Source organism: Magallana gigas, chromosome 6 (assembly GCF_963853765.1).
Source record: "Magallana gigas chromosome 6, xbMagGiga1.1, whole genome shotgun sequence".
Taxonomy (NCBI): domain Eukaryota; kingdom Metazoa; phylum Mollusca; class Bivalvia; order Ostreida; family Ostreidae; genus Magallana; species Magallana gigas.
The window spans coordinates 2,305,354-2,316,514 of NC_088858.1; the positions used below are offsets into that span (position 1 = coordinate 2,305,354).

General features: G+C 29.9%; 2 long non-coding RNA genes across 2 annotated transcripts; both read left to right on the forward strand.

Annotated features, from left to right (window-relative positions):
- Positions 1 to 1,468: 1,468 nt before the first annotated feature.
- Positions 1,469 to 2,965, forward strand: LOC136276310 (uncharacterized). Its single transcript, XR_010714797.1, has 3 exons — positions 1,469 to 1,621; positions 1,772 to 1,927; positions 2,559 to 2,965. It is a non-coding gene; the product is annotated as an uncharacterized lncRNA (long non-coding RNA).
- Positions 2,966 to 5,017: 2,052 nt separating this feature from the next.
- On the forward strand, positions 5,018 to 7,211 carry LOC136276311 (uncharacterized). Its single transcript, XR_010714798.1, has 5 exons — positions 5,018 to 5,149; positions 5,677 to 5,838; positions 5,945 to 5,991; positions 6,476 to 6,589; positions 7,089 to 7,211. It is a non-coding gene; the product is annotated as an uncharacterized lncRNA (long non-coding RNA).
- The last annotated feature ends 3,950 nt before the right edge of the window (positions 7,212 to 11,161 follow it).

The following is an 11,161-nucleotide window of genomic DNA, read 5'->3' on the forward strand; positions in this document are numbered from 1 at the left end:
CTCATGGGGGTCAAACTTAATAATTATGGGATTTTTTCTTTAAAAAATGGTCACATTTTCTTTGCAATATTGTAAGAAAGAATAAATTAGAGTGCAAATATTAATCAAAAAAGGTTTTAGATTTATTTGAGTGATTTACTATACTGACTTTTTAACATTAAAATGAAAATTATGGGTTTTCCTCATGGGGGCCAAACTTAATAATTATGGGATTTTTTCTTTAAATAATGGTGACATTTTCTTTGCAATACTGTAAGAAAGAATAAATTAGAGTGCAAATATTAATCAAAAAAGATTTTAGATTTATTTGAGTGATTTACTATACTGACTTTTGTAACTTTGAAATGAAAATTATGGGTTTTCCTCATGGGGGTCAAACTTAATAATTATGGGATTTTTTCTTTAAATAATGGTGACATTTTCTTTGCAATAATGTAAGAAAGAATAAATTAGAGTGCAAATGTTAATAAAAAAAAGATTTAAGATTTATTTGAATGAGTTACTATACTGACTTTTTAACGTTAAAATGAAAATTATGGGTTTCCTCGTGGGGGTGTAAATTTTTTATTAATGAAGATTTCTTATAACTAATGATTGTTATATCATTGTAATACTGTCATTAAGGAGGAATTAGGATGCAAACATTGATCCTAAAAGATTTAGGAGTTTCATAACTGTTTAACTATACTGATTTTGTAACTTTTAAATGAAAAATATGGGTTTCCTCATGGGGGTCAAACTTAATAATTATGGGTTTTTTTCTAAAAAAAATGGTCACATTTTCTTTGCAATAATGTAAAAAAGAATAAATTAGAGTGCAAATATTAATCAAAAAAGATTTAAGATTTGTTGCAACACTGCTGTTGTCATAGGCAAAATCCCATCGTGAGCCCTGGACCGGTCAATGTCCGAGTAAAAATAAACTGGCGACTTCGAGAACATAATGACGTATATCTCCGCTATTTTACGACCCATCAACTTGAAATTCAGCATGAGTGTATCTCAGACATTACTTTGATGAAAAATATATGCATATTGCGAGTGTTTTAAAAATTAATTGATTTATTAGGCTTTTGAAGTGAGGTGGTAGTTTTTTTCTTTATCTGGGTCAGAGTTCGACCCCTCTCTTTATTTGTGGTTACATTGAAAATAATGTTAAAACGGGCTTAGCTCCTGTGTATGAAAATAAATCAGATAAATTCTAATATTATGCATAGTTTACAAACTACATCATACGGTTTAAAATTATAAACTGTGTGGCCAATATTCTTTGTAAAGGTCCTTGAAAGAAAGACTACATAACACTGCGGTTTTATACAATAAAAATTTCCTGTTGATACGAGTGCTATGTAAAACTGGAATTATATGGATAAAACCTTCTCATATAAAGCGTTCAATCCAAACGACAATTTTCAGTAATCTGTTTTTGAAGAAATGGTTTGTTTTTTTTTCATTTTGTTTTAGTCTCGAAAATGGAAAGACGCATAAAATTCACATACCAGCTGTTGATGATGATGCTGATGTTATTGAATGTGAACTTTCTAATTTTATCGAAGCTGGGGCTTTCCAAAAAATAGTTAAAAATCTGACAACTATGAATATAATAAGGATGAATAAAAAGGTACTGTTTTATTGCATTTTTTTTTCAAATAACATACCTTGAAGATAAATCTAGTCCTATCTTTTTCAATTTTCACTACTCTTTAAATGATCGATTTAATGAACACAGGACAGTTATAAAATACTGACACTATTTTATTCCTTTGCAAAGGATTGTTTGCTTACCATCAACCTCAATAATTCAAGATTCAGCGTGGGTGACACTTTTGCTCTTCCAATCACAGTAAAGGACTATGGTAGAAAATACATTGTGACACTATCACGTCATTCCGCATATGAAACTCCATTAGGAAGAGTTACTGTATTGGTACGTTCTGATATTTTTAGAATTCATTTGTGACGATAAGATATAATCTTGAATCAGAAAATCATTTTTATTATCACTTAAGCTAATCAAGAGTCGTAAGAATGTTGTTTGGCTTGTAAAGACTAGTAAATATAAACTTTGTCAAAACTTCACAAGAATGTAATTATGTCTTTTAACGCTTGCAGGCACTTTGCTAATTGTTGAATAGGGGTTTGGGCTGCCTCTGCATTTATTACGGCAACATATCATATTTGTTTATTGCAAATGTATCTTGAATCAAATTGCAAATGAAATGAAATGAAGTGAACAATAAATTCAAAATGTACTATAATTCTCCTGAAGGAATAGTTATAAAACAAAATAATTCTTGGAACCGTATAAAAACTACAGTTTCTTGATTGAAAAAAAAAATATTATTTTTATTATTATAATAGCTCCCGGTGACACAAATAATCGATAAGAAAATGTATGCAATTAGTATGATTAAAATAAATGACATCAGTTGTTGTGTAAAAATGGTGTGTTATATGTACCTACATTTTTTGGATCAAGTACCATTTGACATCGTTCATGTGAAACAGTTTCATTTTAAAAAAACGCTAGTTCATTGTAAATTTTATCTGTAATTCAGATGTATTTCAAAGTAACAGGAAGGACTGATCCTCCAGAGTTCATACCACCAACACCACCAAACAACCAAGCGTATACTGTCTATGTAGGCGGATATTTCTTTATCAATGTGTATGCAAAGCCCACCGACACATCAAGGCAAGAGATATATCAATCCCTTTTCTTCAATCTTGAAATTTTTAATTAAGTTTTAGAAATGTTAGTGTGGAGTATTTTTACTCAGCAAATGTATATTCTAAATAGAAGAATTATAAAATTCAACCTCCTGAGAAGAGACGGGACACGCGTGCAAAAGACAGCGATACAGTCCGTTCCAGGAGACCCGGCCGCAGTGTACATATCAATGGGATGGTCTCCTGTAGACAGTGATATTGGGAAGCACATCGTGTGTGCAAATGCAGAAGATAGCAACGGGTATCGTTAGATCATCTGGAAATATGTTTATATCATTTGCCTCTAAGTTGTTGAAATGAAGTTCCATATCAATATCATTAAATGAATTTTTAACTTGCAATGGATAAAAGAAACCAAAACACTTTTTAAGTCCAAAGTTCATATAAATAATTTTGCAAGTCACTGCTCGTCCAAAAATGTTGGCCCTGTTATATTTTAAAAATTTACAATGTTTGAAAATAAGATTTTTTTTCTAATATCTCAACAAACTTGACTTTATTCAATTATACTTGATATTTTGTAGAAAACCAGACAAGACTCCGTATTTTACATTATTTTTTTTAATGATTAAAATAAATACATCAATTATTTTTAGACTACAAACCGCTCTGTTATAAAATCAAAGTGAAGGTCATTTGTATAAAATAGCGTTGGTAAAGTCAGACCTATATTAAAAACAAAATTTCAAAGCAATCAGACGATTTTTAGACCATTATTGCGAATTTTCTTTATATGCGTCTTTCTTTTGACCAAAAATGCTTTTAAGATGAGTCACTAATCAGCTAATGTTTGGATAAAATATTGTGTTTTCTCTAATAATGATAAGTTATGTTATGTTAGATCTGTTATATCTTAGAATACTCAAAATATAGGGGATAACTAATTTTCTTTCTACAACTTTTAGATTTTGCTCCCTTAATTTGACATCGGAAAAAATGCCATGAATTATTTTTCTTCTGAAAATGCCTTAGTGTATTGCATTGTATGTTTAGTAGAGAGCATCATATATATATATATATATATATATATATATATATATATATATATATATATATATATATATATATATATATATATATATATATATTAGTGTAAAGGACAAATTTTTAATGCAAACTTTATTTCAGAATAAGTACGGTTTCTTTGCGCTGCTTTATAATTGACGTAAAAGGTAAGACAGTTTTATAAGAACAAGTAGAAAGTAGAAATGTTCAATATAATCAGAATAATATAAAAGCATTAGGTAGAAAAAACTCCTTTGTTTAATGTAGACTGATAACTTATGAATGTTTTACAGCCAGCATTTTCCGACCACATCCGCCTAAATCGGTAAGCTTTACTTTAATTTTTTTGCCAGGAATAGGATGTGTTATTCAAGATTTCGCCATATTTGACTCTCCTGAGCTTTTCTAATTAAGATTTGTCCGTTGTCTGCCGTCGTTGTCTTTGGCGTCGTTATTGTTGTAAAGTGTTCACATTTTTATCTTCTTCCCGAGAATCACTAGACTAAGTTCAAATAAACTTAATACAAAGCATCCTTGAGAAAGGTGCTTTTAGATTGTTGAACTGCCAAGACCTACTTTAAAGGGGAGATTCATTAGAATTATTGATAATGTGTTGTTATTTCACTAAAATATCTTTCTCTCAAAAACCTAGAAATATCAAACTTGTCTGGAAACATTTTTATGAAGTGTTGATCTAAATTAGCTCAGATAATGATCCCCAGGATAAAGTTGGGGCCGCAATGTGGGTCAAAATTTATAGAAATATATAGAGAAAAATTTTAAAAAAATATTCTCGTCAAAAACCACTTGAAAAGAGAAGTTATAATTTGTGTGGAAGCATCCGCAGGTAGTTTGTTCAAACTATGATTGGGACACAATGAGTGGGGGTTATGTCGATTTTTTACGCAGGAGTATATAAAGAAGATCTTTAATAAAAATCTTCTTTTGGAAAACCAAACATCCAGAACGCTGAAACGTGTGTGAAAGAACGGTTTGTGCATATTGAAATTTGTCAAACCATGATTCCCGGGAGAAGGGTGGGGGAGCGGGTTTTAAATAGATATAGACAAAAATATTCTCACAACTACCGAAACAAAAAGGCGCCTAATGTATTACATAAAGATATGTGGATTAAATTTGGAAGATTATTACTTAATTTACTTTATTTTTTACTTTTTAAGCAAAATCTACTGGGCTAAATTGTCAAGATATATTTAATTTGATATTGTAATGTTGTTTTATCACTATTGTTCCTTTGGTGAGCAATGTGGCTTGTGGGCCTCATGTTTACTAATTCGTTATATCTTTTATAGGGAAAGCCTTATTTTGCGTCAATATCATATCCACAAGACATAATTTGCCATATTTATTCATATTGCTTGTTTCCTGTCGTTGCTGCGACAGACAACACAGGGTAAGTCTGATTGTTTGTTTTATATTTGTCGAATGCATAAGTATCATAAAACCCCCCATCCATATAAATTTAATGACGTTAAGACCAGGAATAACCAAGATATAATAATCAAAGGACAGCTGCTCCAAAAACTTTAACCAGCCTCTAAAGCTTTAACGTCACACAGAATCCGAAACTTATTGCTCAGATTCAGCATTCAAGTCTGTCAAGTGCATCAATATCATATGATGCACCGTCCATGCAAATTTTGTTAAGTTAGAATCAGTAGTTAACCTCTTCCAGCATCTGAAATTTGTTCGTTCAGATGCATCATCATAAGCTCCCCCTGACTTCGTCTCAGTGAGCTAAAAATCACATGTAATGTAAAGACAAATTCATATATCATCCTTTTAAATAAAACATAATATTAATTGATTGAAAAAAATAACTTACCGGACAATTATGGGAGACATTGTAAAATAATGCAATATTAATCAAAGTGTACAAATTTGTATCTGTCTTTGTAAATGCAAATCATTTTAAAACAGAGGTATCGTTGGAATCACCAGCACGGACATGAGCGAAGAAAACATCACCATTTACTACAGCCCGGATGTGATAAATGGTACAATACACACCAAGATAGCAGAAGTAGAGTTCTTAGCCTTGACACCAGGTCCCCGAAAAATATGTTTGAATGCCACTGATCGGTAATTGTTTTATCTATAATTCTTTTGCCGACGTAAAAAAGTTTAATATCTTTTTTATAACTTAAATGAAAATTTATATAACCTGTCATTTTTATACATGTTTTAGATTTCAATGGACAGTGGGGTGTCTTATTGTCGCAGTTGAAAGACAGGGTAAAATTTTATTAAAGAATAATTATACAATGGTTCAAAGAAAGATATTCATCATGAATAATAATTTCTTCAATGAATTTAAAGATTATTTAAAAATTCAGTGTTAATTAAAAACAAAAATTAACGTGAATTATACTTGACACATGAAGCTTGACGACGGTTAAGATTTATCATTAGAAGCTATATAAATTAGTTGACGCTTAGATGACCACCTAACGCATAATGGCCTTTTGACGCTGTCCTTAGATGACCGCCGAACGCATAATGACATTTTGACTTTGTCCTTTGTTGAATTACTTGTAGTAACGGCTTTACACATTTGTCACTTGATACAGTAGAAAGTATCAACTTTCCACGAAAATTTGGAATTTCAGTGAACGAAGTGTATTCTTGTAAAACAAAAGTACCAAGAAATGTGTCTACTTGTTATAATTTGATAACCTATAACACATACTCTATTTTATAATTTAATTTAATTTTATAGATCCATGTGAGTCCACACCTTGTCATAATAATGGCAGATGCACAGCTTATAAAGATAAATCAGGTTTTATATGTACTTGCCCCGAACGATTCAATGGTACATATTGTGAAACACGTAAGTAAAAAACATTCTTTATAATATATAGTCATTATATTCTGAAAGTCTTTAGTTTAATGATGTATACATTTTTGGTCACCTGAGTCACTCATTGTCATTGGTCTTTGTTCGCTATGCGTCGTCGGTTAACAGTTTTACATTTTTACTTCTTGTTGAGTTTAACAAATCCAATTGTTAGTATTTTTTAAGCATCAGCCTAAATTATGAAATTCATAAACTCTGGGCCCGGGGTTTAGGCCCCTAAGGGCTGCGCATATGTGATAACATAGATTAAAACAAGGAAAATCGACCTTTTGATCTTATTCTATGTAATTTGATTTTGTCTTTAAATATGACAATTTCAATTGTTCGTGTCATGCATTATATATTCTGTTTACCAGCTTAGTATCTAAACATTTATATTACATCCTACACTTTTAAGTCGCTTGTCGGGGCGATGGCGAATCTCCATTTTAGTGAAATTATCTATGTGCTTTGTATTGTAAATGTGTTATAGGTATAAAGGTCTGCCAACAGAGACCTTGTGTTGGTTCTAATGCCTGCTTTGATGTGGATATCCTTCCGTACTTCATTTGTCTCCAATGCCCACCAGGAAAGACGGGCACAAGATGTGAAGTCGGTGAATAGAGACATTCTGCATTTATTATCTCGTAGTATTTTTATACGATGATTTCATTTATATATAGTGAAATATTAAATTCAAAAAACAAAAAGTCCCTTTCCATGATAACTATTTTCTCATATATTGATAATCCACGAAAAATACAAATAATTATTGGCCTTGTTTCTTTAATTGCAATAGTTCTGCTCCATTGCCTCTGGAAACTACCACACACAAAATATTCAAAAGAAAGTTTAAACATGAATGTTGTAATTTAATGATTGTTTATTTCTAGATATTAATGTTTGCCATCCAACCACATGCAGTGAATATAATATTTGTCAGCAAAATAATGGTTCTTATCAATGTCTTTCTGGTATGTAGAGTTTTAAATTTTTCAAACTTACATATAGGTTCCACTTAAGATTTCCGGTTTTGATGTTTTTGTGTTTGAAAGTTCATTAAATTATATGTACAAACTATTGACAAGCTCTTGTTAAATCAATTGTGAAATCAATAGTGTATTTTTGATATACTTTATAATTGAGCACAAATCAAGTATATATATATATATATATATATATATATATATATATATATATATATATATATATATATATATATATATATATATATATATATATATATATATATATTAAATGAGCAATTTGTTCAAATTTTCCTTTTTTTTCCAGTCAATATACAAGGTAGGTGTTTGTTTTATTCCACAGTAAACTTTTTCAACAAGTTTTTTTGGTAGAAACAAGACGATAGATTGAACCTTTTGAGACATACGTTGTTCCTGTTATATAAAAAATGCTAGATACGTGTTTAATGTTTTACGAACAACCAACTTCTATTTTATGAAAACAGATACTATTTATACATAGATTATTATTCATCAAACGAGTCACCTGACCAGAATATTGCCAAAACAGGTTAAGATCCAAAAATAGATTTGCAACACAAACCAAACACAACCCAAATACATGTATAACCTCAGGGCAAGTATCAAAAATTAAAAATACCTTATTGTACTAAATTATCATTATATCAATATACACTGAACATGTGTTTTATATAATGTAAATGATAAATAACAAATGCATGTACCTACACCGTAGGGTTATAAGTTTCTTTAAAGAATGCGTACACTTTTGCAAATGAGGTGATGGTTAATCTGTACCCGAAAAAAAAAACCTAACCCCCCCCCCTCCCATACCCACCCCAAAAAAGATAACGACAATAATGACAAGAGAGTAGAAGAGGGGGAGTAAATCTTGAAATTTTGATAGTCCGGACAAATAATATTCAGAAAAACACCACAAAATCATAATTAATATATATAGCCAATAGTTTTAAAACAGTCGACACCATAGCACTATTTATCATTATTCGTTGTTTTTTATATCAACCTTACAGCATAGTTTGTTCGAGTTATTTTAAAAAGTATGCGTTTTTTAATAAGTCGAATCAAATGCTACTGCGTCAAATTTTAAAAAAGTGTAAAAGAAAATATTTAAAGAAAATTGCTTTGTAAATTAAAAGATTAATGTAACCAAAAAACTTATAAAAATAAAGTAAATGAATAGTGTTCATCCTTTTAATCATAAAATGGTTATTATTTAAGATTTCGTTTTTATATCTACAAACTCATTTCTCTATGTCTATCAATTCGTTTTATACGAGCTTTAATCTTACGTTTTACAAGGATTTATACAAATTATGCAAAGGATATAAACCAAAGCTATATATTAGTTTGCGCTGAACAAACAGAACATATTGAGACAGAAAAATATGCGGTTAAATGGATGGTAGATAATTAAATAAATAGATACTTGTAGAAAATGAATATATAAATATGTAGATTAATAAATGAGATAGATATATATATATATATATATATATATATATATATATATATATATATATATATATATATATATATATATATATATGTATATATATAGTTAAATAGATGATATCACATGAGTGTAAGCATTGAGAGGTGTCTATTGTGTTTTATAGAGCAATGCCCTCATACTTGTTCGAAGAGCGAAGCAAGAGTTTGTGTGAGGAATCACTGTGTTTGTGCTTTGTGGTCTCAACATAATGAGACATGCAAGTCAAGTAAGTTTTATTATTTGTTGTTAACGTTTAAATCAAGAACATTTAACTTACAGTAATTATACATATGTAGTTTAACATAGCTTTAGAATTTAGTAATGAGATTTTTATTACAATTATTACAAAGGTCTATGTGCGGTATTATGCAATTTTTGCCCCCGAGATTAATGTTTCATAATGAACTTTAAAAAATTAAATTTAAGATAGATAAAATCATATTTAAAATAAGGGTGTAAAAGGTCATCACCACAGTAACGTCATACTGTAGAAATGACGTCATGAAGATTTTCTTTATTTGATAAATTGATGTTTTGTAGCAAGATTTAGGTTTTTTCGATGGTTTTTTATCGAGCGCAGGCTTGATTAAGTACCATTTTTTAGTAAAGTGTGTATAATCATCTGAAGAAAAACATGTTAAAATCGCACTTGAGCAGACCTGCGCTCTATGCCTTCGAATGCAAAACATGAAGAAAAAATGAGAATAATTTCATTGACTTGCAAAATTGCGGGAATTAGGTCATTTAGGTGACGTAATAAATAAACAGCTAATGAGCAATGATGACTAAAATCAAGATTAAATTGATAGGCATCTCTGTACAATGATTTATGTAGATTTGATTTTTATACGATATTATTTAAAGAATTGGTTAAAACTGGGGGCAGATATTTGACCATACCAAATAAAGTCCTTTCTTATAATATCTTAAAAGTTAATAGGTGTTAGAACTTATTTTCGTAGATTATACAGACAAATCTATTAGCAGCATTGTGAGTATATTCTTTATTTTTAGCATGATTTGAAATATCCTTTTCAAGAAATGCAAAGTAGTTTTTAGCTGCAAGCTCAAATGAGCTTTTCTAATCACATTTTGTCCGTAGTCCGTCTGTCTGTCTGTTCGTCCGTCTATCTGGTTGTCTGTTAACTGTTCCCATTTCCAACTTCTTTTTCTCAAACCACTTGGCCAATTTCACCCAAATTTGGCACAAAATATAAATTGCAGAAATAAAAGGCCAGTTTTTATTTAAAGATAAAAAACCTCGAAACTGTAAAAAAAAAAGAGGTGCATTTTTTAAATACATGTTTTTTTTTCTCAAGAACTACAAAGAGGAATATATAAATTCCGAAATTTAAGTGCTAATTCTGTTTTTAATTTGAGCTAAATTCGAAAATAATAGTTAAGTAGGGAAGGGATTCAATCAGTTTATCACTTAGGGTTCGATCATATCACGAAAATGAGGCTCTTTGTTTGAAGCATGGATGCATGTTAAATGGTCAATCTGACTAAGGTCAATTTGTTTGTTGTGCAACAGCTCACGTGCGAAGATAATCTTGAAAAGTAACATGCAAGATATATTTGTGCCGATTTTGTGAAGCAAATTCAAGTTAAATATTTCAATGCCTTGTCTTTTTCACTTGTGACGGTGGTTTTAGTTTGATTTCATTTTCTTATCTTTTTTTTCATTATTTCTTAAAGATTGCCTGCATTTTATAATTTTTACGTATCGAATTGAATCAAACATAACCTTCGGTAAATCGGGCAACTGAATGCTTTAACAACATACTAAGAGACAATTCATTCAATTCGTAATTCGGTATGATCTCTATGCATTGGTTGAATAATGCAATATGTTTTATTAAGATGTTTAGCATTTTCTCGAGCCTATGCAGTCTAATGAGATTATTTTCGCTGATGAAAATATGTATATGTATATATGAATGTTTTTTTGTTTTAATGAATTGTGTTGTTTATTTGTTCTATTGCGTTTTTCTTCTGTTTTTTTATTTACAATTTTCTATTTACTAAACATATTTTAGTATCAAGCTTCAAATTATAAGCAAG